Source organism: Rhodnius prolixus, unplaced genomic scaffold, assembly GCF_049639745.1.
Source record: "Rhodnius prolixus isolate KJV_2025 unplaced genomic scaffold, Rpr scaffold_8, whole genome shotgun sequence".
Classification (NCBI taxonomy): domain Eukaryota; kingdom Metazoa; phylum Arthropoda; class Insecta; order Hemiptera; family Reduviidae; genus Rhodnius; species Rhodnius prolixus.
In genome coordinates, this window is record NW_027411593.1 from 22,605,133 (window position 1) to 22,629,365 (window position 24,233).

Below are 24,233 nucleotides of genomic sequence, written 5' to 3' on the forward strand. Positions count from 1 at the left end.
AGGGATCAACAAACTAGAGCAGCGTTGGACGAAGTGTATAAGCCTAAAAGGTGACTATGTTGAAAAATAAAAAAGGTTTACCCCAAAAATTTAAGTAGTTTTTATTTTTGCACGGACTTTTCAAACGACCCGCGTATTTACAGGAATAAGGTTAGTCTGTCTCAAGATATACGAGAATATATAATACATTTAACAGGATTAAAATTATCTTTCATGGAGAATTTTCCAAAACCTGAAAACACAAATGAATATTGGATTTCAAACCCCTGATATAAAGAAAATATTAGGAAAAGCTAAATCATAATCAATAAAATTTAATACAATGTAACAGATACATTGTATCTCTACACAAATAAAGATAATCATAAAATAACACACTCGGAAAAACAAATTTCACGAAATACAATCATTTTTACAAACTGGTAGAATTTAGCATGACGTACTACCAAGTGGTACGCAAGCCGAAAAAGGTTGGGAAACGCTGGCTTAAATTGATAGTTAAATTTCAACTAATTCCAATAATTATTATATTTATTATAATAAATATTTATTATATTTTTTCCTAGATGCGCTGTCTATTAATCCGAGTGCTGTCTATTCTATTACCCTATTTAAGAGAATTTTTCTAAATAATTTGACTTCCATTAGTAAAGTAAAGTAACTGCCTATTTTTTCAGGCAGGCCTTACGTCCAACTACCAATTAGGTGTCGTGGACGGAGGCGACCAGCAAACATACTTTACTGTAAATTTCTCTTAATAACCATTAAATAAAATCCAAGGCCTAAGACCGGGAATCGAACCCAGTACCACATGCATATTAGCTTTACAGGTCTCGCCTCTGAACCGCTCGGTTATCGTGGCGCCTAGCCACTTATAGATAAATACTTCCATTATGTTTCTGTTATACACTAAACTTGCTAACTGAATGAGAGAGGTTTACAATGGTGTTTAAGTTGTTACTTAGCTTAGGGCTTCTTAAACTATGGGTTTAAACTCGGCAACGTTCAGCAAGTAGTGGGGATGTATGTTGGTAGTGATCCTATCAAAGATACCATGCAAATGAAGTATAAGTTTGTTGTTCTGTGGCAGTACACTTTTCAATGGAGTTTAGGTTTCTCCCAATTGCACAGTGTCCATTAATATTTCAGATACATGGTAACTGTTGATGGCTATAAAGTTCTACATTTCATACAAATTAAAAACATCCATGCTTATTTACGATTTATTTTAGTTAGAATTTGTACTCTAAAATGGATAATTGGCTAAATCAAGCTAAGAAATGTGAATCCGGAAAAGAAGAAACCAAAGCGACTTCGAGTATTCGAGTATATCGGAAAAAGAGTCGAAAATACAAGAAAAGAGCTAGATTTGTCAAAAAAAGAAAACATACAATGAAACATTTCTGCAATACGGGTTTACTTTCAATAATCATCACGATATGCAGCAACCGTTGAATCTGCAACCAAAACTTTGGCAATTTTGAAACGAAGCATCCTCACCACTCAAATAAAACAGGCGAATATTTTGAATGTTTTTTTGAAAAATTAAAAAAAAGAAAAACTAAGTTTTGAAAAATATGCTTGGTCCAGGAAAAATACTTTTTCTGCAACCATGTAGGAATGTTCTCATTACTCAATTAAAATCAGCAGTGTAATGCCCAACTTTACCTCACTAGTGGGGAAAAATTCCCATTAATGTCACTTTCCTCACTAGTGAGTGAAAAAACTTTATTGTGCTTCCTTGATATAAGAAGTTTTGTTATTAAATATTTCCTGTAAAACTTTAATAAGCTTATTTAACGTAACTAAATAATTAAAAAACGAATATTAAAAAATAAAATAAAAATTGAAAGGAATATAGAAATTAAAATAATATTTTAATAAATAATTAGATATGTTTAATTATAACAGTTAAAAAGGTTATAGTGTTACCTTATAGAAATTTAAAATGGATTCTAGTGATTCCTGTTTAGAAAACTCACCTCCATCAATAAAAGAAACAGCAGAAAATAATTGTAATATAACAATAAATGTTTATAATAAATAAATTACTTTTTGTAGACTGTAAAAATGAAATTTTTAATTTTTTTAGTTAATAAATCTAATGGTTGCAGAAAAAATATAATATTTAACTCGAGTGTCAAGTATTTTCCTCACACTCGGCAATTTGCACTTGCACTCGCCTCGCTTCGCTCGCTCGTGCGTGCAAACCCTGCCTCGTGTGAGGAAAAGTACTACTTTCTACACTTGTTAAATAAATAACTATATCAGCATCCTACGAAGCATCATTTTCAACAGCGAAAGCGAAAAAAAACTTTCACAATTGGTGAGGAACTTGTATTGCTCGTAGCACTTAAAGGTACTGAGTTGATTCATAGAAAAAAGTGTGCAGACGAACTGCGTATAAATTCCATTATCAAATGATACAGTTTGTAAAAGGATTACAAAAATAGCTGAGACTTGTTTCAAAAATTAATAGAATGAATTAAACAAAGCCCAAAATTTGCCATACAGATTGATGAGTCTATAGGCATTCAAGATTCAGCTCAATTGTCAGTATTTGTAGCCGATATCATTATGTTTTAGGTTATACGAGGGTCGTTTGAAAGGTCCGTGCAAAAATAAAAACTACTTAATTTTTTGGGGTAAACCTTTTTTATTTTTCAACATAGTCTCCTTTTAGGCTTATACACTTCGTCCAACGCTGCTCTAGTTTGTTGATCCCTTCCGAATAATAGGATTTGTCCAAGTCTGAAAAATAGCCATTCGTTTCTGCAATCACCTCCTCGTTTGAATAAAATCTTTTTCCCGCCAGCCATTTCTTCATATTGGGGAACAAATAGTAGTCCGAGGGAGCCAAGTCTGGAGAATAGGGGGGATGTGAAACGAGTTGGAACCCTATTTCCATTAATTTTGCGATCACAACTGCTGAGGTGTGAGCTGGTGCGTTGTCGTGATGGAAAAGGACTTTTTTGTGGGCCAATCGTGGGCGTTTTTCTTGCAGCTCGGTTTTCAAACGGTCCAATAACGATGAATAATATGCACCTGTAATAGTTTTACCCTTTTCCAGATAGTCGATGAGGATTATTCCTTGCGAATCCCAAAAGACAGTCGCCATAATCTTTCCGGCCGAAGGAACGGTCTTCGCCTTTTTTGGCGCAGATTCCCCCTTGGTAACCCATTGTTTAGATTGTTCTTTGGTCTCAGGAGTGTAGTGATGTATCCATGTTTCATCCACAGTGACGAAACGACGCTTAAAGTCCTGCGGATTCTTCTGGAACAGCTGCAAACCGTCCTTGCAATACTTCACACGATTTCGTTTTTGGTCAAGCGTGAGCAATCGCGGCACCCATCTTGCGGATAGTTTTTCTCATGTCCAAATGTTGATGCAAAATATTATGTACCCGTTCATTCGAGATGCCCACAGCACTAGCAATCTCACGCACCTTCACTCTTCTGTCATCCATCACCATATCATGGATTTTATCAATGATTTCTGGAGTAGTAACCTCAACAGGGCGTCCAGAAGGTTCAGCGTCACTTGTTCCCATATGGCCACTCCGAAAATTTTGAAACCACTTATAAACTGTTCTAATCGAAGGTGCAGAGTCACCATAATGTTTATCAAGCTTCTCTTTAGTCTCCTGAGGCGTTTTGCCTTTCATAAAGTAGTGTTTAATCAACACACGAAATTCTTTTTCGTCCATTTTTTGAAAATCACTCGTCTTCCTCGATTCAAACGAATGCCAAACACAAAGAAATAGACCGATCTGGCTGAAACTTGGTGTGTGTTCTTCCAAGAGATGCTACTAACTAAACATAACCTCGATACGCGCCAGTAGTGCTATCTCTCTGACTTTGCACGGACTTTTCAAACGACCCTCGTGAAGAGGTCGCCAAGAGATTTTTACTTTAAAAATAGGTCGCAGTTGCAAAAAGTTAAAGAAACACTGGACTAGAGTGTTTACACAAATGAAACAGTTTTGTAAAAATAGAGAAAAATGTTTTATAATCATCTTCTTTTAAGAATATTTCATGAATTAAGGTACAATTATTGACGGTTCTTTCCTTGATGGTATATAGAAAATACGTCAAGTTCTTGCATAAATATTGTTGATTATAGTGATTAGAGAAAAGTAAATGAGAAATACTAGCAGTAACCGCCTATATAAACCCATATATTTTTTAACTGAATGCAATAATTTAAAATAAATAAATTCATCAAGATAAAAATAATATTTATTTTACTAGACTCATTGCATTAGTTGCAGGACTTAATTTTGGAACAGAGAATCTCTATCAGTGAACCTGCAAATAGTGGAAAGTCCGCCGTACAGAACTACTAACTACAGGATTGGGCACAAATCCAACTCGACTTAATTTCTTTCCGCATTGCAGACATCATACTATCATTTCTCTTCTTCTGCAAATTCTTCTTTCATTTACACACCAATCCGTTTTAAAATAATATTTAAATAGGTTTTTTATTTATTTATTAATTAAATTTGTATGATTTTATTTTTATTCTTTAAATTAAATATAAAAACTAAAATAGTTAGCAAAACTTAATATTTACAAATAATTTATTTTTTACTTTTAATTTCATCGCACTCAGATCAAAATGCTACATAAACGCAATTCTTGGAGCATGTTCGATGTAACCTACAAATGCGTTCCTTCATTGCGAAATGCAGACATGGAGAGTGGGTAACTCGGGCGAGAGAGACGATCTACGGTACTGCGCATTCTTCTACCCAGATAGTAACACACATAGTTATGATACCCAGATAGTTATCTGCAACAGTATCTTTCGACTGTAAAAGATGCCATGGCCAACGTAGAACAATTACAATTACAATGAACGAAAGAAAAATTCGTAATATTCATCTAGTCTGATTTAAAAACTATTCCCCGTCTGCAAGATGTATTTTTAGATATTAACGTAGTTAATTATTTTATTTTCTCAAGTTTGATAATGTTGAAGTTACTCAGTATATTTAAGGAGGTTACTTCTCGGGGAGGAAAAACCAAGGCCGGTGAGCTTTACCCAAGAGTCGCTCTCCAGCATCAAGAGTCTGAATAAAAGGACAGTTCTGGAGGGCGAACTTTAGAGTGGGGGGAGCCACAATAGATCCAAAGGGGTCGCAGTGGCGTAGGCCTTGAGGCCGCCCTAGTTTAATCTATCTATCAGTATATTTCATATTTTAACGGATTATTTTATTTTTTAATTTTTTCAGCATTTATTTCTTTTTATTACAACTGATATTCCTACTCACCCAAACACCTTAATCACTACTTACGCTGATGACACTGCCATCCTCACAACGTGCCCCAATGGGTTCTTGCTCAACACTTCTATCCCCCACCTCGAACGCTACCTGGGTTTCTACTTAGGCAGTAGACTCACAAGGAACCTACTCACTAGACTTAATAGACTACAGCCAAAACAAAAGTTACGGACAACTAAGACGCCAGGTCGGACCTAACTCTAATCTAAGCACACCAAAAATGAACTAATCCTCTACAAGACGTTACTTAAATCCATCTGGACTTACAACTGTGGGACTCAGCTAAAACCTCCAATATCTCCCGCATCCCCAATCTTTCCAATCAAAAGTCCTCCGCCGTATTGTTAATGCTCCCTCTAAGCTCATTCTTTACAAAGACCTAAATATCCCCTTTGTCACCGAATTCATTCATTCATGATTCCTCAATATCCACAGAGGCCTATCCTTCCATCCTAATTCAACCGCTCGAACTCTTTCCTCTATATTTCCATACTCATAAGCCACCACGATGTCTAATACTACGTTGGCCTCGTGATCGCCTAACCTACACCTTTCCAGCAACTAAAATTCCCGTGAGGGTCAGCACTGACTGATTTCCCTTTTCCTGTGTCCGTACGGTTGCGGTGTGTGTCGGCTATGCCGGGCCGTTTTTCGCATCATGTTTTGTAGTTTACTCTCTGTCCATACTTAGCCTGATGTATGCGTTTTATACATTCCACACCACCCAAATTTATTAGTTCATTTATTAGATATTTTTTTTTTTTTGTGAATAACTGAAATATTTTATGTATATAACCCTTTTAAAACTCCTACTACATGCTATGAATTTCATATCTTGAAAGCAATAAAATTTTGATAGAATTCAATTTTGGCGCGCAATGTACGTCTTTGATCATTTTCTCCTATACTGAAAATAACGTGCATCGCGCGACTACTAAATTTTCTGAGACACTGTAATACTTGCTACATTTTGCTATTTTTCGAGTTGGTAATACTGTACTTGACTCTTAACTAAACACCGTTATTCAAATGTGAAATTAGTGCAATTACACAGAACTACCTTTTTTATTTAGCCGCACATATTAGATTTATAGCGGTATAATAAATTAAAACCTGGTCAGTACAATAATAGTTTCATTGTTATTTTTAGTAAGTATTATCCTTATTCAGATCCCTAAAATGGATAATGATAGTGAAGGTAGCGATATTATTCGACCACTCTCAAAAAGAGAGCGAGGATAAGGAGACTGGTAGTGAATCTATCGATATTGTTTGTTCATTTCGGGGAAAAAACTCTAGAATTTCAGACGAAGAAGATGGAACTGTTTGGGTGTGGAAAAATGGACCAAATAATAGTAAAGTATGGCATTTCTCGAGAATTCTCGGTATAGAAAAATCAACGCTCGAAGTTATGGGTCAAAAATGTTACACCGTTACAAGTAGTCAATGCTATATTGAAAGCATATTTTGCTTTTTTTCCCCAGTGGGATGGGCACACATTTTTGCTGATTAATTAATCGAGCAAGAGGTTAAAAAAAAGCATCAACGGCATGTGTCTAAGGGTACGTTCACAACGGAGCTGTGAGCATAGATGATAGCGGAGATGATAGCAGTGATGCATCAGCGCTTATAGAATAACCTAGTACTTTCTTATGTGAGCGTGCACAACGAAGCTTCGACTAGTGACTCATACTCGCTGCTATAAACGAGCATAGATGATAGAATTGAATTTTTCATTTTTCTGCTAGCTGAACTCCAGTATCGGAGCTTCAAAATGGACGTAGAAAAATTAATTAGTGCTGTCTTTACTCATTATTTTTGGTTATTATTTTATTATTTACTTTTAAACAATATTTTGTTTTTTAAATCGTGCTTACATTTATTTTCATGTGTATTTATTTGTTTTTTTTTTCGATAAAATCATTACTAACCTAAGAGTAATCACTAGTTTTTCTTCTATGGTTATAGGATTTCCATGACAATTTTTCCAAAGTTTTATTAATTTTGACCTTATTTTTTCTAAAATATAGTCGAATGTGGGTGGACCCATCCTCACATATTCAAAAAAAACGATCCGGATAATTTCTAAGTTCCTTATATAAATAGTGAAATTCACCCAAAGTACTTCGTTTTTTATTTATGGGATGTACATGATATTTTCTAAAGCGTTTTTTCTTTAAAATATACCATTTCGTTGCTGCTGAACATAAAAACTCTTCTTCACTACTCGGGCATGTTGCATGTATCACAGCTCCGTTGTGCACACTAATCAGCGATTATATTTTATTCTATCAGTTATCATCTCTGCTAGCATCTATACTCACAGCTCCGTTGTAAACGTACCCTTAGGCACGTAAAGCTTCGAACAACAGATCGTCTGTAAACGTTATCACAAGCCTACTTCGAAATCTCTCAAAATTAATATTTATACCGAATTTGTACAATTTTATCTTCTTCTCATTTTGTAAAATTCTTTCTCATGATGTCTTTTGAAGTACAAGAAATAAATTCCTTTTTAAAATTTAAAGAAAATAATTCAAGAGACAAATTTCGTTAGATACAGTAAAACTCTCTCCCTTCAGAAAAGAATAAAAAAAAATTTCTTGAACAGTTTTGCAGCAAAGTTTGAGAACCGTCAACGTAATGAAAGCAAAATAACATTTTCTTTACTTCTATTATTATTAGTATTTTTTTTTCCAGAAAACCGGCGAGGCTCGGAAAATAATGGAGAGTAAAAGTTGGAAATAGTCGCTCATTTTATGCTAATGAATATTTATGTAAGTTTTTCAAGGAAAATGTTTACCCTGCAGGTAAATAGAGGTCTTATAGAATTACCGTATTCTCGCAAAAACAACGGGAGACGAACCAATTTTTTTTCTTTCTTTTTTTTAAAGCATAAAAGTAAAACGAGTTTATGCTTCAAAAAATATGTAATATTCTATTCCTTTGTCCGATATATATATATATATATTAGAGAGGTAGAGGAACATTTATATTAGGTTTCAAAGGGAATGATGCTCCACGAACTAAGGATGCAGCAGCCGACAACTTGATCTAAATAAAATAATAAAGTGGCGATCTTTTAGAGGATAGGACCTCTTTGAAAGAGAAATACCTCTGACCTCACCAGCACCTTCTTTATATCCTTATGTGTGAATTTTCTAAGAATTCGATTAAGCAAATACTTTAAAGAGATCTTTGCTTTTGTTCTTTTTATTCCACGAACAGTCAGTTTTCTAGTTTCTGAGTAAGACTTTATTTTTCAGGGGAAATGGAAAACATATTGTACAAGGTTTCCTTTTTTTATGTCTTCATCCTGCATTTCCTTTTAAGCGAGATAATGAGGTTGAATAAGAAGGGCTCTCTAGATTTGGGAGATTTTTAAACTGCCAGAAAAAAAAGTTAAAGATATTCCATTTATAGTCTCCGGTTTCAAAGAATGGTAAAAACCTAAATTTTGGCCATTCTCAAGAAGTATGGTTACCTTTTAGAATAGGACATTTAGAGTCAGGAGAAGAGGAAATGAATTCGAGAGAATTGAAAATGTGTGCAAGGCGTGCAAAAGGCGGAAGTTCTGGACACAGACAAATATTAGATATTTTCTATTAATATCTTCTTCTTTTTGTAATTTGTTTATTTACTTTGCAACTGTATCTAGTACAATAAGCAAAAGAGATGAGAGATAAGGGATAGCGTAAATACACATGCATGTACGCCAAGGGCGTGAGTGGAGTGAACGACGACCATCTAGTGATGGAAGCCGTTCGCCACGTTGGCAGGCTTACACAGCAACCATCCTAGGAGGTCGGCGTTATATGTTGAGATGATCGCTTGGCCACCGCACACTTTAGTCTGCGCGGTGGATTTGAAAGTAGTGTTCTGGTGGACATGTTGTGGATCAGAGGGTTGTTGTAATCACTGTGTAGATTAGAGTGAAGTTTTGTGTAGCGAGATTGGGCTATTTCAGAGACGAGAGGAATATTTAGATCAGAGTGTATTGTGTGATTGGAGACGTAGAAGGGAGCGTTATCTATTGTTCTTAGAATTTTAGAGTGTAAGGTTTGAAGTCTGTTGATGTTCGATTTTTTGGCGATTCCATAGAGCTGTATTCTGTACGTCCATATTGGGACAAGTAGGGCAGTGTACAGTTTTCTTTTGTTCGTCAGGGTCTATTAATATCTAATTTATTTTAAGGCGCAACGACTACTGACATCATTAGCGCCCCTATTAACTATTAATCTTAGCTAATCTGTGCGTACAGAAGACCAACAAAAACGAAAAACCTATTAATATTTAATGAGTGAGGCGCCACGGTAGCCGAGCGGGTTAAGAGGCGAGACTTACAAAGCTAATATGCATTGTGGTACTGGGTTCGATTCCCGGTCTTAGGCCTTGGATTTTCTATAATGGTTAAATGAGAAATATAGTAAAGTACGTTTGCTAGTAGCCTCCGTCCACGACACCTGATAGTTGGACGTTAAACCCAGCCTGAAAAAATATTACTTTTACTTTAATGAGTGTAAGTTCTGTACTTCCCACTGAAAAGGAAGGGCAGACAATCCCTGATCAGATAAAGGCCAACATGTAAAATCACTTTTGTTTGGGCTCCAAAGATCACAAAACTAATACAGTACAACCTCGACTAAGTGGTCCTCGGTTAACCGGGATTAGGATTAACCGGGATCATGTTGAGTCATCGTAAGAATACCTGGATCGGCGCCGAAACAAAAGTTAATTTTCGGTGGCGACAGGAAAATATTTTGTCTTCCGATGTTACATAACTGTAGGTGTGGCAGCGACTCTTTTATACCTGATTTTCTTGAAGGGTCATTATGTATGTATGTAAAAACCCCAAATATGGTGCAATTAGTACTGAATTTCTTGCCACTACTGGGCAGAGACAGGCGAAGGAGTTTATTAAAGGCTATTCGCCGAGGCTGACTGCAGAATTAATCCGTCAAGGCCGTGGGGCTATAAGGATGATTGTAGGCCAATTAACTGGCCACTTCAGGCTCAGAAAACACATGCATCGCATGGGCCTGGCAGATGATAGCCACTGTAGGTTCTGTCAGGAAGAGGAGGAAACGGCACTGCACATGTTGTGTCAGTGTGAGGGGCTCGTGTGGCTAAGGATGTTACTTCTCTGGGAGGAAAAACCAAGGCCTGTGAGCTTTACCCAAGAGTCGCTCTCCAGAATTGAAGTGTCTGATTAAAAGGACAGGTCTGGAGGGTGAGCTTTAAAGTGAAGGGAGCCACAATAGATCCAAAGGGGTCGCAGTGGCGTAGGCCTTGAGGCCGCCCTAGTCTAATCTAAACTCTAGTACTGAATTTCTAGGGATTTACCACGGTCTTACAAAAGACCATGGGATTTACGTGTCCGTAAATGGTTGATTTTCATCTTCACGGTTATAAGTAATATTTTTATAGAAAATTACCGGCATTATTTTAATCTTCCCAGAGAGCAGCCTAATCTCAAGCTAGTCTTCAGTGTTAATCAGATCTTCCTACAGAAAAAACATCTTTCGTTTGCCCTTTCGGTCGAATTTTTATTTCACTTACGCAATGGAATCTGTTAAGAAAACTGGTGCTAAACGTAAACGTATATTTGTTTATCTATCGAAGAAAAAATCCACATTATAAACAGTAATGTACTATGTAATACTGAGTATTCGGTTTAACCGGGATTTCAGTTTTCCGGAGGTCAGCCCGGTTGATTGAGGTTGTACTGTATTTCTGAAGGCAACTGAAGATTTGTCAAAGTCACGATACTTGCTATTTCCTGCGAGAAGAATTAAATTAGGCTACCTGTGCTGTGCCTTGAATTATTTCGGCACTGCTGACTTGTATAGTTTTCAGGTAATTTACTTTGTTTCTATTATTTAAAAAAACCAAAATAGAAATAGAAATACAGGATCCTTAGGGAAACAAAAGTGGCTACTAACGAGATAAAAGTTAAAATGATAAAAGATAATGAAAACAGAAAATTAAGAGAAATGGAAGGTAAATAAAAATTAAAAGAAAAGGATTTTTTTTCCTTAAATAATTATCCAGGAGCCAAGGGAAGTTTCCAGGTCAGGTCCAGGGAGAATATTAGTGATGGTTTATTCCGGAGTTACAAAATAGAAAAAAAAAAAAAAAAATGGAGAGCAAAGAAGTGGGGGAGATAGAGAGAGAGATGCGGTTATGTGAGCTGTTATGAATGGGACGAGATGAGGTACATGCAAATTGTGGGTCCGGCCTGTAGCAGATAGGTCAGGATAGCAGGGATGCTGTATAACAGTAGACCTGGGGGGCAAAGGTGAATACAGATGAGGCCAGCAGCAACCACTCTTCTACTCCTTCTACAGGCCTGTACCACCCTTCTTGTAGTACATCCCCACACTTAAATCGAGAAATCTTCTGAGTCACCATAGTAGAGTGCTTTTCTCTGCCTTAATTTCAACCTATACAACAGGAGTGGCCAACAAATCGATCGCGATCGACCGGTCGATCGCGAGGCCAGTTTTGGTCGATCGTTCGCAATATCGAAAAATATCCCAGTATCACCAAATGTAGCGAATATATCTATTCTTGTTTCGGATCTACATACCTATGCAAAGTTCTGTCCTGACTGATTCCCATACTTAAAACTCATTATTATTATCTTTGTCAGGATATACACCTAATTATGATTCCTTGGTTAGAGACGCGCAAACTCAGTCTTCCCATTAATTTTAAGACAACAAAGTAAATTCTAAATCTGTCTTCATCTGTAGCTACTTTGAATTAATAAATATTGTTAATAATTATCCATGTTCTTTTAATTCCCCTGGATGTGAGTTTTTTTGGCTCTTTAAATAATTATTGTTGTTGTTTTTTGCGTAGGTAGATAAGCCGTATATCTATATTTCAGTACGAGGTGTACTCAGCGAGCTAATGGTAGATTAGCAAAAAGTAAGTCACATTATTCTTTCATGATAAATTTTCCTGGCCCAAAAAAACGCGAAAGTGAAATATTGAAATCAAATTATCAGCCAAATAGTACAACTTATACATTGCAGTTGATAAAAAAAAAATGCATTTTAATGTAGTAAAAATTTATCTTGAAAAGTGTCGGAAAATAGAATATTTTAGGTCCCGCATGTACGGAATGCTGCTATCAAAAGTTGGGACTGGAAATTTATTTTCTTCATGAGCCTATATCTCGAAAACTTAATAAGAGATTTAAAAAATAATATATTTTACTTATCTACCCATACCTCGCTGGAATGCACCTTATACTGAAACACAGTGTATAAACATAGTATGCATTTCACACCCCTTAGACTACGCCTATGGACAACTAGTCGATCGCGACACACTTTTAAGATAAAAAGTAGATCTTATTATACAGAAAAGTTGGCCACTCCTGCTAAACATCATCAATTGATTGACTATCCTTTGCTGAAAATAGTATTAATCCATGGAATCAAATTTAATTTTGCATGTTTAGTCTAAACCACTTTTCTATTAGTGGGTCACACTGGATAATACTGCATGCGCGTAGGGGCTGGCAATACGACGCTTTGTACATGAAATAGGAGTTCAGAATCATTGGCTAAAGCAAGTAGTTAGGTGGGATTCCGAGTGGACATAGCTAAAAATGGGCCTTCGACCTGGATTCTTAATCAACTTGTTGACCTTATTGATCTCTTTCAAACACATTATTGGCGTTTCGCCGTAAAGTCAGTTCATCTCTTACTGCGTTTATATTTAAATAAATTAGTCCAGCTCGGTATTTAATTGTAATTATATTAATTTATATTTTATTATAATTGTAATCAAGTTTCTAATTGGACTTGTGATGTAATTATACAACTCAACAATTACTGAGTGTAACTGAATTAATAAATAGCGGATTTGAACTGAATCAATATCCGACAGTTGTTTCATGATGATGCAGCTTCTGCTTCTTGAAAGTAGATTACGATGCACTTTCAAGCAACCTTGACTCCATCCTGACATCTTTTTATATAAGCCGTTCACTGCACAAATCGATTTACTCCACTTGTTGAAATATCTTAAATTTAATTGTCAAAGTACTTAGTTTAATCATAGCTTTTAATATTTATAATAAATTTTCCAAATAATAAAGATTAACACAAACCGCAAAAATTTTTTTGGCTATTGATAGTGCTGCACGAAAAACGAGACAAAGCTCGGTCTCGGTCTCGGTACCGAGACCGAGACCGAGACGAGACTTGAGCAACCGAGACCGAGATCGAGACATGATATATATCTAGTCGAGAAATCTCGGTCTCGTCTCGGTTTTTCAAATATTAATTTTTAGCTACAAAATTAAAAAATTGTGTTCTTTATTAATAAATAATCATTACGGGTATTGAATTAATTATTAAAAGATACGATTTTATTATATATGTTCAATATTACTACATCTATTTGACTTCGAATTACATAAGTAAAGTAAGCAAAGTAAAGTAATCGCCTATTTTTTCAGGCCGGGCTTTACGTCCAACTACCAATTAGGTGTCGCGGACGGAGGCGACTAGCAAACATACTTTACTGTAAATTTCTCATATTAACCATTAAATAAAATCTAAGGCCTAAGACCGGGAATCGAATTATATAATTTTTACATAAATTCGCTAAATTTCACCATTCATATCATTCATGCATTCAATTTCATAAATTTCGCTATTAATAATCTAATACTTTGAACTTTGATATTATTTGAATTATATTTTAGAATTTTGGAATTAGAGAATTTGAAAAAAAAGACTATCTATGCACCTAAAAAATATTGTCAGTTATAAATTCAGAAAGAAATTATATAGATAAAAAGAAAAACATTTAATGTAATATGCAGCTCTACAAACTCGCTTAAAGCAGAATAATTTGAAGAAAGAAAATGGCGTGAGGAAAAAATAAAAGTTAGGACCTTAGTAGAAGAAAAGTCGGGCGAGTCTCCATGCCAATCTTTTTTTTCTTTTTGTATAATGCAAAATAAATTAATTATTAAAGGAAGGTAATTTATAAAAGCTTGCGCTGAAGGAAAAATAGATAAAAAGCGAGTTAGTAATGAGAAATGAAAGATTTAAGAGGTAATCCGTTAAGTTGCTTGCTAATAATTTATCTTTGTCAAAATGGTGGGCGGCGCTAGCTTGTGCAAATCTATGGCATTAATTTTCATGAATTTTCTTGTGTGATATTTTAATAAGGCAGCTTAATACCACTGCCGGGTACCTAGATCTTCATCTGCATTGTATCGATTTGTACTATGGAGGTTTTCAACTTGGTTATATTCCAGTGAAAAAGTGTTATTTTTTATTTAATGCTAGAATATAACTAATACGAGGTGTGTTCAAAAAGTAACGGGAATTTTTAAATTTCGCGGGTTTGGAGAGTCTGATTGTAAAATTTTTTTTTTTATTATGTTGGTACACATGCCCCTGAAGTTCGATAAAATTTTCAGTAATATTCATTGTTTACTTCTTAAGTGGCAGCCGTTAAGGTTAGACGTGTTTTTCGAGCTTGGCGATTTTTGTTTGTTAAAAAAAATGGATCAAAGAATTTGTATTAAATTTTGCGTAAAAAATGAAATAAAGTGTAATAAAGTGTGTGAAATGTTAATAAAGGCATATGGTGAGTCTGCTATGAGTAAAACAAGGATTTACGAGTGGTATAAGCGTTTCCAAGATGGCCGCGAAAACGTTGAAGATGACGAACGACCTGGACGTCCAAGCACATCAACAACCGGTGAAAAAAGTGAAAGAAATGGTTATGAACGATCGCCGAATCACAATCAGAGAAGTCGCTGATGATGTTGCCATATCAATTGGCTCATGCCATGAAATTTTTTCGGATGTTTTGGGTATGAAACGTGTGGCAGCAAACTTTGTTCCAAAATTGTTGAATTTCGAACAAAAACAGCGGAGAATGGAAGTTGCTCAAGAGTCGCTCAATGAAGTCGACAACGATGCGGATCTACTGAAACGTGTTATAACAGGTGACGAAACATGGGTTTACGGATATGATGTCGAAACTAAGGCTCAATCGTCCCAGTGGAGGCATTCTGGATCGCCAAGACCGAAAAAGGCTCGACAAGTGCGGTCGAATGTGAAGGTTATGCTCACTGTGTTCTTCGATTTTAATGGCATAGTGCATCATGAATTCTTGCCACAAGGTCAAACAATCAATAAGGAGTACTACCTACAAGTTCAACGCCGTTTGCGTGAAGCAATCCGAAAAAAACGCCCGGATTTGTGGCAAAACAATTCATGGATTTTGCACCACGATAATGCACCTGCTCACACTTCATTGCTTGTTCGTGAATTTTTGGCCGAAAACAAAACTTTAACGATGCCCCAGCCTCCATATTCGCCAGACATGGCTCCATGTGACTTTTTTCTATTTCCAAACATAAAGAGAACATTAAAAGGCCGTCGTTTTACAAGCATAGATGACATTAAAAGCGAATCGCTGAAAGAGCTGAAAGCTATCACAAAGATCGAGTTTCAGAAGTGTCTCGAGGATTGGAAAAAGCGCTGGCACAAGTGTATTGTATGCGAAGGGGACTACTTTGAAGGCGACAATATTAATGTAGATGAATAAATAAATATTTTTTTCAAAAAACGAAAATTCCCGTTACTTTTTGAACACACCTCGTACATTCGGGTATGGCAAAAACATCTGGGATGGTGAAGGCAACAAACTACTAAATAAATTTTGAAATATTCAGCCTACACTATTCTCCAAATTTACGTTAGTCACAACTTATGAAAAATTAAATATTTAAAACAGTGAATCGTTATGATTATTTTTTTGCTTGCATTTACTTTCTCTTACTCTTCTAAAAAGAGATATTGTAATCGTGCAGTTTCAAGGTTTGCAGAGACCGAAATAGAGGATAAAAGTTGTTTGTGGTCTATGGATGGGGGTTCTTCCTACATAAATTCAAAAAAGAAAAATTTCAATATTCAAATTTGTTATTTACCTTAAGTGCCAACAAAGAATGGCGCTATAAGATTGCAGTTTTTAATTTCGGTCAATAACGGAAGTGCCACTATTTCAGAATCAAGATTTTTCTTCAAAAATCAAAATTAAACTTTTCTCTAAAGCAGGGTAGGTCTTCTACCTGGGTTCCGCGGAACCCTAGGGTTCCCTGGAACGTTGAAAGGGGTGCATAACCCTAACATAGATTTCACACATAAATATGTGAACGAGAAAACTCTCAACTTCCTGGATATCACACTTACTATAAGAGACTACAACTTAGAATTCGGAATACGAGCGTTCCTGTGGTGGCAGAGGAATAAAGCGGCTGAAGAATGGGCTAGGCATAAGCGAGCGGTATCAGTACCTTCTCGTACGCCGAAGAATCAAGATTCTAGATCGACACCAAGACAGAACAATACTCCCAGAGATGATGGTAAACGTAAACACTACGCCCAGATATGGCGATGATTTCTCATCCCTAAGAAGCGTACCATCACCTAGATATTCTAATTGGTCAAAAAGTACTACGCCTAATTCAACAACTGGAGGTTATGATGATCGATTTGAGCGACCGTTTCCCCGATTGCCATCCAGCCAAGGTGAATACGATCCATTCGATCTAGACCCTCTGGACAAACACCTTATTCCACGACATCCAGATCTCGTATTTATAAAGCCCACGTCCACTGACACTATTATACACAACAGTTCCTACCATCCTATTCAACATGAACTAGTCGCTCTCAGACACCTAACAGAGAGAAAACTAAATCTCTTGTTCTGACCAACTATGAGAGAGAACTCAACATCATTCGCACAACAGCCATAAATAACAGTTATATCACCAACATTATTAATAAATTGCTGAGTAGAAACCAATATTGTCCACACCAAGGCAATAACAATGACCCACCCAACATGTCTGACTCTTTTACTTACATCAGAATGAGAAATACAAATAATGTAACCTTCCCAAGAAACTAGTTCTCAAAATCTCGCTTAGAACCAACAACAAACTGGGAAACAGTACACAAATCCTAACCTAAAAGCTAAATAATGTACATTACAAATAATTATTCACTGAACGTCTCTTCGTTCACCAGAAATACAAAATTACAAGCAAACCAAATTTAAAATTTATAGACTAAAAGAAAGATTAAAAAAAAACCATTGAAAAAGGGAAGATATCAATTCCAAAAAAACAATCGGGGGAAACCATGATTATTTTGAAATATTAGGCAAAAAGAAAAGATTAAACAATATATTAAAAAATTTTAAATATAAATTAAAATACTTTTGAAGTATTTTACTTTTACTTAAATTTTGTGACCTAATATCTCGATTTCTATTGTACGGAATTTATGTATTTTGGCACAATTGAAACCTTTAACTATCTTAACAATTGAGAGAAATATGATGATTCTACAGGCAATAGTAAAGCAAGGTAAATTTTTGTAACCTTCCGATTCCCTTAAACTTTTGATTGTTGATAATTCGATTCGTATTGTAATATTCCGTTTTTCCTAAATTTTGTGATCTAATACTTTGATTTCTATTTCACGGAATTCTTTACATTTTGGAAAATAGTAGCCTTCAAGTATCTTAACTATTGGGAGAAGTATGATGTTTCTAGATGCAATAGTGTAGAATATATGGTAAGGTAAAGTTTATTAAATTTAGTTTTTGAGTCAATTAAAATGGAAAGGTTAATACATGAAAATATTTCATATATCAATTCCAAAAAAATAATTTGAGAAAACGTAGAAATTTAGTTTTCAACTTTCAGTCATTAACATGAAATATTAAATAATACATCAATAATTTAATTATTGAATGTTATTTGCTTGCAAGAATAATAAATATAATTCAAATTTAAAATTAAATAATTGATACTAAAATCTTACCTTGTTTAAGGAATATCCATCAGCATCTCAACAGATCACCAGTCCAATAGCACTGGGACACTTGACACTAGTTAAAATAATTCACAACACTATTCGCACTAAAACTGTATATCACGCACTAAGTATAACTTACATACAATTTATAAAATAGAATTTCACTTTAACACGCACTGATATTCACTTAAAACATCGCGTTAATCAAAGAGACACTACTAAGGAGTTAAAGATGTCCGCCGGTAACTGGCCAGTCCAGATCAGCTGGTAAATTAATGTTATTTAAGCAGAGTGACCAACTACTTTTTTTCATTTATGAATAAAATGAAATCGCTAATTCGTTAATTACACATTTAATTATTACATGTATTTATTTATTATTATTACTATTTTTATTAAAAATAAATGAAAAAAAGTTCCTTCTGCTTAGATAACCTTCACTTACCAGCTGATCTCGCTGGGTAGTTTTCGGCGGCATTTTTTAACTAGATATTGATGTCTCTTTATTAAAGCGAGTTTTTAAATGATAGTTAAAGTGAATTTCTATTTTATAAATTGTGTACAAGTTATACTTAGCGCATGATATACAGTTTTAGTGTTGTGAATAACAATGTAACTAAGATGCTGATGAACTTTTAAAATCCTTGATCACTTTAAATACGTTCAGTAAATTAGATTTTACTTATTAGTAATTAGATTAGGCAATTTTTTGCAGGTTTTTTTACTTTGTCTCTCTCTTCAAATGTGGAAGTATTACAATCGTGCAGATTTTCGATATGCCAGAAATAAATATATTATTTCCGGTCCTTGAACATGACGAAAGTAGTTGGTGCAAATCCTACTAGGTGAACATCTTTTTTTTTTTAACCAATGCTGAAATAAAATTAAAGAATCCAAGCAGATATTTAAGGGACATCTTGTTTTGCGCTTATGTAATGTTTTAGAATTCTAAAATAGAATTTGTTAGAACGTTCGCAGGTTCACGCGTCGTTAATTTCAAACGATTGCAATACTTCTTGATAGTAGGTATAAGAGCAGGACGAAATGAAAAATGTTTAAGATCATCGAAACAATTATTGCACAACGGACAAGGTAATCTTGAACAAATTTATTACAATAAATATAACAATTTTTATTAAAATATAATCTTAACTGACTGCATATTCTCTACTTATTAGTACTCACACTACTGCAACAAATAATTTTCACTCGAAGTTAAACTAGAAATATTTTTCTACGATAAATTGTAGTTCGAACAAAGAGCTTTTGTTCTAAACATGAGAGATTAGAGTATCAGCAAATGATTCAACAAGCTTTGAAAACTTATGTTACACTAGCTTCTGATCCTGGGGCAAGCAATCTGTGTGCCGTCAGCTCCGATTTGAAATAAATAACACCAGTTCGTTAGACCAGTTCATTATCATTAAGGAACGGATTTTTATGTATTTAAAAATGCCAAATATTTAATTAAAATATGCATTTATTTTCGTCAATTATGTGGAAAATATGTGATTTTCTTAAAATATTTTCTGGAATATTTAAGTAAAATGGACTTTCTTTTTATGAAAATGGATTTTTTTTGGGGGGGGCAAGTTATAATTATTTATACAAGAAAAGAACATTTTTACAATTTATAATAATTTATTAGGAACAAAATAATTTGTTTTTACAAGTTATAATGATTTATACAACAAAGAACATTTTTACTATTTATAAAAAGATGTGTTAAATTTTCAATTTTGAAAACTTCACTCTTCGAAATTGTTTGCAACCACATGAAATTTCAAATGTTGGAACGTAAAGTGACGACGATCTGGGCGTAAGATGGACTTGTAACGACTAAAAGATCGTTCAACATCTACAGATGTTATAGGTGCCTTGTGAAAGAAGTTATCTCGTTGGTTGTAAAGGGTACACGATGTTCTGAGGTGACTTCTGTTCCACTGATAATATCAGAAATCTGGCAGATGGTCTCCCACCCTTTGTTCTTGCTCAGTACTTCTACCAGTTTTGATCTGATCAGATCTCCCTTACTCCCAGGTATTCCTTCCACCTTTTCGATGACTTTTTTAACGTTGGACACGTTTTCTGTCAGTCGAACATTTTGGGACTCAAGTTGGGTAATGGCTTGTGCAAGAAATACGCAATTGTCAGAAATGAATGCAAGGTCGTTCCTTAAATTAGGTTTCTCGAATAAAGACTTGGCTGTATTTATCGCTACTGCTTCGTCTTCGAGATGTGAAAGGACATTCTTGATTTTATTGTAGTTTTCATAGTAATACTGACCTGCTTCCAGCCAAGTACCCCATCATGTCAATATTGGTTCTGGGTGGAAGGCACAAGTCTGGATAGAGATCTTTTAGCATTTTAATGCGACTTGGTGCTTTTAAGAACACTTTTTTAACCGAGGAGATTAAGGAATCTACGTCACTGAACAAAGATCGGACAGTTTCTGCTACTCGATGCAAGGCATGAGCAATACACGTCACATGAATTATCTTAGGATAAAATACCTGAATAGATTGCCCAGCCTTGACCATGTTGGGGGCAGCATCAGAGAGAAATAAAAGAACTTTTTCGTTCAAAACTCCACTGGGCCATAGGATATGCATTGAGGCATCGAAGAATCGTGAAATGGTGGAATGATTGCATTTTTCGAGAACCTCACAGTTCAAAAGGAATGGCTTTGAATCCACATCAGCATCACTGTCAAGTTTTCCAATAACTGCATTGGCAATATACCTGCCCTCAACGTCAGTGGTTTCATCAATTGACACCCAAATAGGTCCATCTTTGATATGTTCTCGAATTTTGGTTAGTGTATCTTTATAGATATCTTCCAGGTAGAGTGCTCTCGTCAGGCATTTTTTTCCCAATATAGATCTCTAAGAATCCTTTGAAATGAGGATTTTTAAGTTTGTGGAAAGGGATATCTGCTCTAACCAAAGCCCGACACAGATCTGTACTCAGAGTAGACTTACTTGATGATGGAGAAGTAAGGAAGGCTTGATAGGACGTCCTCTCTTTCTTTCTGTTTTTATTCTCTATGTGCGATCCGGTGGCAATATGTTGGGTGACTTGGGAACGTTAAGAGCAAGAAACGCGCTTGTCACAAGCTGTGCAGTACAAAATGTCTCCATCACTTCGAAAAAGTTCTGCTGGAAACTCGCGAAGATATTTAGCAACCAGTTGTTTGTTTGAGGCCGATGTTCGTGGCATTTCACCAAAAAAGAATACACTAAGTGACCGAACGAAATGAATTGGACATTTCAACGAACGAGCTGAAAGAACTGACAACGTCAGACAACTTCAAAGAACTAACAAGTGCCCGTCACTGTTTAGCAGCATTCTGTGTAAATTACAATAACCATTGTACCCACTGTGATTCACAGCCCTACAGTCTGTGGTTCACAGTTCCTGTCAACCACCTCCCAATTATGAAAATATGCCCAAAATGAAAAATATGTACATATTTTGATTAAATATGTAGAAATATTTATTTATTTTAATCAAATATGTACGTATAAATATGCGATAACATCCAAATATGTGGAAATATGTGAAATAAAAGTAGACTCAAACGGCTTAAAAAGTGTCAGTATGAACACTTCTAGTTGAAAAACGTCTGTAAATTGCCTAGAAAAAAATATGTAAATAAATACGAATCCGTTCCCTAATTATCATATAGTTCAATTCGTTACAGCGATTTCGGGGAAGATGGCATAGAAAGGGTTCTATTTTTTGGATTTTTTAAATTTGTAATTCCTACAAATGGATCTTATCTGCTGTCAATCTGGGACATGCACTTGATACAGAAGACTGCTGATGCTTGTTCATTGAAATGTACAGAGCAGAAATCCTGGGAATATGAGGGTTTTTTCGAAATCATTTGTCACATTTACCTCGGAAGAGAAGCGGTTGTGAAGAATTTTCTAGAAATAATAGAGGAGACGATAATTTCAAAACCGTGCAAGTATAATAATTAAAAAAAATCCAGAAGCAACAATCTATAGCAGTACATCTACGGTTAATGTCTTTCTGGTGTTATATCTTCATCAATAGTGAAAGAAGCCGCTCGTACCGCGCTACACCAGTATCACGTAGCCTCCAGTCAAACTATTTCTCCAGACATATAGCTAAATATAAAAATAGCGAGAGAAGGCGCGAATGAACTGAAAGGAATACAAGATGGTGTAGTTGCTCTGATGCACGCTTCTCGCATGGGATAGGGAATATTAAATTTTTAAACAAGGCATGTAGAGAAGAAAGTGAAGCTATGCGCCCACAATTTAGATACAAAGGGCACCTGTGGGCTCTTGTGTAAAAGGAAGCCTTGAATAAAATATGCTGTAATACCTAGGATAACGTGCTTGGTCTGGGGTCCTTTGTAATGGGTACCACAGCGTCTCCTACCGTCTATACCAAACAGCGTAACTTCCCATCCTAAACCCAGCTCACACCTTATCGCTCAGACCAACCTAACTACTCATACCTGAGTGCTATCTTTACCAATTTTCAACACTTCTCTTCTCTACCACTGCTAAAAGCCACTTTTATTGTATTCGCTGTATATATTTTATATGTTTATTATAAAGACTGACATATTATTCTGTTATTTTAGTTTGTGCAAACATGTTTCTATTCGAAGCGTAACCTCATCAAAATTGTAATATGTATCTCGATAGATAACTTTTCTTCTTTCCATTGAACTCTCCACTTAGTTACAATCGGCCTATTATTGCGCAAGAATGACCAAGTACATCAAGGAATGTCTACTGCATACTTCACTATCTACTGGGTGATAAAAGAGGAGATAGTGAGATAGCTATCCTTTAAAACGTCTAAGAAGTTATCTAAAGTGCCCAGAAAGAAAGGTGTTGTTCCGTTCCATCAACAGTGGATGTTGATGACATTGTAAGCTAAAATGGAAGATCCTGTAACAGGTTTGAACAACTTGGTGACTTAGAAAGGAGCGTCTATTACAGAGTGAGCAATTTCAAATTGCAAGGACTGGGGGGATCTTTTGCAGGATTTATGCCATAATCACAGACGGCCTTGATTACACTTACATAAGTCTTATATTGCCAGCGACTTTTTATCTGTGACCAAATTAAGTGTTTTAAGTTGTTATAATCGTCTGATCTGTTTTCTAAAGTCATTTGACGTGTCTACTCGTTGTAAAAAATAATAATACACGTAAAAACCAAATCTCTATTACGGTGCGTTCGACGTGTATTCTCGTTGTGAAAAATATAAAATTGCCATTAACTATAAAAACTCGAAATTTTAGTAAAATACAATAAGAATATTATTTGGTGGGATGTTTCCTTTATCTTACCAATAGAACTGCCAAGTATTTTATACGGTGGGAATCAGCCAAATGATAAGTGGTTGGTACATGTTTGGTCTCCGAATTAGAGATTGGGAATTAGGCTCACAAATAGAAGCTCTCAACCCTTGCGCAATGCCGTTTTTACCTTAGATAGAGGTTCAGATCTCAGTACGAGCATGATTTTATTTTACACAGAATTCAAAGCTCTTTTCTTCCTTCTAAAAGCTCTTGCATCTCTAGTTAACTAGAGCAATGCATACGTGAAGAGGTGCAAGATTTTGAAAGAGCACAGAATGCTCTGGTAATCTCAAGCCACAGAGATTGCAGAAAAAGTCGCTTACAATGACTATTTCGACGTTGTAAACTTTTGGTTGTTTTGCCCGGCGTTCGGCACGTGTATACACGTCATTGTCTGATTTTAATTCCGCACACTGTGGGTTTTTTTTTTAAACTAAATTCCACGCTTAACTGGTTATGAGGATTCCAAGAGCAAGTAAGTCTTTCATAGATTTAAAGACTAAAACGATGTCTTCTGTCGAGATAGAACCTAATTTATTTAAAATATTATTTTATGTTAAAAATTATTTTAGCGTAAGAAAATATTTTTAATTATGAATGCTAAATTTATGTTAATATGAAGTATAGAAATAACAAATACAATGTTCTATAGGAAATATAAAAGGGCTTTCAAAGCAGGGCAGATCAAAGTCAGTTTCTGTTTTATTATACCAAGACTAAGTT

The 24,233-nt window shown here is 35.3% G+C and overlaps 1 protein-coding gene across 3 annotated transcripts in view; it reads right to left on the reverse strand.

Annotated features, from left to right (window-relative positions):
• LOC141451037 (uncharacterized) overlaps positions 1 to 24,233 on the reverse strand; it is a 479,252-nt gene that overhangs the window by 252,340 nt on the left and 202,679 nt on the right. Inside the window, exon 1 of one of the 3 annotated variants that reach the window (XM_074122054.1) lies at positions 18,167 to 18,352. The exons of the other annotated variants lie outside the window; for them this stretch is intronic. The gene's annotated coding sequence lies outside the window, so the exon portion shown is untranslated. Of the gene's footprint in view, positions 1 to 18,166; positions 18,353 to 24,233 lie in introns of those variants that run through there. 3 annotated transcript variants of the gene reach the window in all.